This window comes from Anneissia japonica, unplaced genomic scaffold, assembly GCF_011630105.1.
Source record: "Anneissia japonica isolate Jap-2015-1 unplaced genomic scaffold, ASM1163010v1 scaffold287866_len144376_cov102, whole genome shotgun sequence".
NCBI lineage: Eukaryota > Metazoa > Echinodermata > Crinoidea > Comatulida > Comatulidae > Anneissia > Anneissia japonica.
This window is the reverse complement of record NW_022685969.1, coordinates 74,274-78,524: the sequence shown is the minus strand read 5'-3', so window position 1 is coordinate 78,524 and position 4,251 is coordinate 74,274. Positions and strand designations below refer to the sequence as shown.

The window sequence follows — 4,251 nt, the reverse complement described above, 5'->3', positions numbered from 1 at the left end:
AAAAGTCTCGCCCGAACATTTGGTTTTTAGAATCTATCTATTTACTTACCGATTTTGACAATCTTGTGCTTTTGAAACTTCTTAGTACTTTTTGATCCAGTTCAGATGAAGTCAGGAAACAAAGTTGTTAAGAATAGATTTAAATGTTGTTAAACAAGTTTCAAGGCTTGAAAATACTGTAAAATATTAATATAAATATGTTAAGTGAACAAACGATTATATAATAGCACCAAATTCCATCACATGAAGTAGTTGATGTATTTTGAAATTTTTGTTCTGTGATAAGTTTAAATGAGGTGTTTTGTGCAAGTTTAAATAATGTAGTCTGTTAAGGTACTCTCAGGCTGCACATCACAAATTCAGCACACTACTGTACAGGTACACAAACAGTTATTCAAGCTGTGTATAATTACTTTGTTAAATATATTAATGAAAGTAGGTTTATCAAATCCTATTAAAATAAAAGAAAATAAAGTATTAAAAAACAAAAAAATAACAAACATTATGCTTTAATTATAACTGTCATTAGCATAAATATTATATCATGGAATTATGAAATCTAATTTTACGCGTACATCATCTAATCCTTACCATTGATCAACTTGTGACAAGTGATGAAATGGAATCCCAATCACATTATATATCTGTATATTACTATTCGCTTTAATAAAGTATTCACTTATTATTATTGTTTTCACAACAAAACTCACCAATTGTTTGCACAAGACCATCTTCAAGAACCGATCAAAATTATTATAATGCCTCCATCGAAAGTACTGGTACGTTGGCAGGTAGCACATACTGCAGCTCAGGACTGGTGATCTGATAATGGATATTGAATTTTAAGTTTTCGTGTCCATCTTCGCCAATACTTACAGTAGCTCCATCAATAACGACCTATGGATGCCATGTTTTTTTTTTTGGTTTTTTTTTTACTCCTGACAAAAAAAACAACATAAAGAAGAAATAAAAGAAAATGTTTAACTTCACAATTAAGATCGACAATATACAATAGGCTGCACAAAGATGTAGGCCTATACTGATATTAAATAAGGAAGTGGGTATATTTACGTCGTCGTAATCAAATCAGTAAACGATATATTTACGTAAATTAAACGACGCATGCGCAGTCATACTTTAATGACTAGCATTTTCAGCACTCGATATTAGCGTGGCCTCCCAAGCCGCGGTGATTCCCCCAAGTTCAGCATGGCACTAATTAATTTATAATTTTGTTTTTTATTTTTTTATTATTAAAACGTACTTTAATTTTCTACAATAGCACAGTATGTAGTTTAATCACTAAATAAATTATTAAATCAAGTGTTAAATTTTCAAATAAAAGTGATACTGTATTGTGAGCTGGAAATGTTATGTTCATCTTACTCAATCATTTGTTGAGTTCTGTATCCATACTTCGTAGACACATGCACATCATGCCAATGTTGCTTTGTTAGTGATCAGACTACTTGGAAAAATATGTTAAATATTAAAAAACATTAAAAATATTTGTTTTGTCTTACCAGGGAGAAGTATTTTATGTATGTTTTACATCTCCCTGGTTTCACTTTTTTCGTAGTGATTCAATAAATCTTACAGAAAATACATGATTATGCGTTGTTTACTTCTTGCTTCACATAGCGTACAGTACAGTACTTTGTAGAGTGAATCATGTGCTCACCAAACATGGTTTTTCTGTATGTTCTTCGTGATCGATTGGTGCTCGATTCTCGACCCGTCTGAAGACTATATAACAATGTTGTTTTTGTTAGTGACGACGTGGTTAATTTGTTTGAATAAAAACATTAGGGTGTTATTTAATTTGTGATGATTGACTATCATATCCATATTTAATACTGGTAGGCCTAGAAGAACATCGTCTTGATTCCTGGTAATTAAGTTTTAGCAAGGAAACCTTGCATAGGCCTAGGCCTTGTATTTAGGTCAAGTGTGTTCATTTAACAAATGATTGAGTAAGATGAAATTTCCAGCTCATAATACAGTATCACTTTTATTTGAAAATTTAACACAATGATTTAATAATTTATTTAATGATTAAACTACATACTGTGCTGTTGTAGAAAATTAAATTATGTTTAATAAAAAATAAAAAACAAAATTATAAATTAATTTAAAGTTCCATGCTGAACTTGGGGGAATCACCGCGGCCATGGGAGGCCACGCAAATATCGAGTGCTGAAAATGCAAGTTTGTTAAAGTATGACTGTGCATGCGTTGTTTCATTTACGTAAATATATCGTTGATTTCTTTACGATGACGTAAATATATCCACTTCCATTAAATTGTGTAGTATTTTATGCTTGAGAAACAGAAAACAGCCTTGAATTGTAATGCACTCCATCATGTTGGAATTCAATATTTTGACAATGACATTATGTTCTGGTGTATATGTGGACTCATATATGGACAGCCTAGCTAGGCCCCCTAGCTTGGGGGTGGGAAGGGCTTGCCAGCCAGGTCCCCTATACTAAAGTTACATCACAAAGTCTAGGCTAGGCCTAGCTATACACAATGACATTAGTTAGGTAGACAGGGCCTAGCCTATACACCGGCGAAAAATATAATAGACAAAACACGTAGGATATGCCTTGGCTTATGCCCCTAGCCAGATAGTTAACTGGCGATCCAACGCTAGTTCAAGAAACTAGGCCAGCATACGCTTAAACAAGAAGGGCTAGGCCTACGTATCTAGGCCTAGTATGGCCCAGGGAATGCAATGGTTTTGGCCGCAAATTAGGCCTAACACAGTAGTATAGTTAGGGAATTCAACAACAGTTAGGGCTAGGCTACACAAGTATAAATTACTTACTTTTACTTCACTTTCTTAGGCTTATGAATCTTCCTTCATTTACACTCGCTACAAGACGACGGCACTAGAATGGGCGCTTCCTTTGTGAATTCAAAACTTGAAACGGGACACCGGAACTGCCAAAGACAGCTAGTTCATTGGCTTAAGTCCGATGGTCCCATCATCGCTAGCTTCATTCACACGAACTGGTATTTCCACTGAGCATGCGCACACACTTATTAAGTAAAAAGTACCGCAATGGGGCATTCACTATGTCAAAACTGTAGCTACGTATAACGTCTTAAAAATGAAATATAATTAACAGTGGGTCAAAGGGGAATCCAGGGCATAATTATCTGCCCAGGTATGTGGCATGTGGGGCCCATGTACAATGAACATATGAATGGCCATGCATTTTCCCAGATATTTGGCACATGGGCCCCATGTGGCGTACATATTCCTACAGCTATCTGCCCAGTTACTTTGGCATATGGGGCTATATATGTAGAGTAAACACAGGCACAAATATTATTTCCTATATATTTGACACATTAGGCCCTATGGGAATTTGGCATATTGGACTCATGTAGATTGCACATGGACATGAATTTTCCCAGATATTTGGTATATGGGTCACATGTAGATTAAATGTGGCCATTCCCAAGGTTATCTTCCCTGTTATTTGGCATATGTAAATGTGTAAATTAAACACTAGCTTAAGCCCATGTATTTCCCCAGATATTAACACATGGGCCCCATGTGGAGCATATGCGGGTATTATTTCCATAACTATCCGCCCAGTTATTCGGCATATGGGGCCCGTGTAGATTGAACAAGAGCATGTCCATATTTATTTTCCCAGATATTTGGCACATGGGCTCCGTGTAGATTAATGTGGGAATTCCCATAATTATCTGCCCAGTTATTTGGTATGTGGTGCCCATGTAGACTGAAAATGGGCATGCCAATATGTATTTTCCCAGATATTTGGCACATTGAACCCATGTGGATTAAATGTGGGCATTCCCATAATTATATGCCCAGTTATTTGGCATATGGGTCCCATGCAAATTAAATAAGGGCATGCCCATATGTAACTTCCCATATATTTGGCATATGGGCTCCATTTAGATTAGATATGGGCCTCCCATATTTACTTGCCCAGGTAATTTACATATGGGTCCCATGTTTATTATATGTGGGCATGCCCATAATAATTTTCCCAGATATTTGGCACATGGGCCCAATGCGAAATTAATATGGGCATACCCATGTTCAAATACCCAGGTCTTTAGCATGTCTGCCCCATGTAGATAAATATGGGCATGCCAATATGTATTTTCCCAGATATTTAGCACATTGAACCCATGTGGATTAAATGTGGGCATTCCCATAATTATATGCCCAGTTATTTGGCATATGGGTCCCATGAAAATTAAATA

General features: G+C 35.8%; 1 long non-coding RNA gene across 1 annotated transcript in view; it reads right to left on the bottom strand.

The window, feature by feature from the left end:
* The window catches only part of LOC117113221, a 4,608-nt gene extending 1,595 nt beyond the window's left edge, over positions 1–3,013 (bottom strand). Inside the window, exons 1-3 of the long non-coding RNA XR_004446166.1 lie at positions 2,831–3,013; positions 711–938; positions 50–176 (exon numbers count right to left, since the gene is read on the bottom strand). This is a non-coding gene — a long non-coding RNA (uncharacterized LOC117113221). The remainder of the gene's footprint in view (positions 1–49; positions 177–710; positions 939–2,830) is intronic.
* Positions 3,014–4,251: the final 1,238 nt, after the last annotated feature.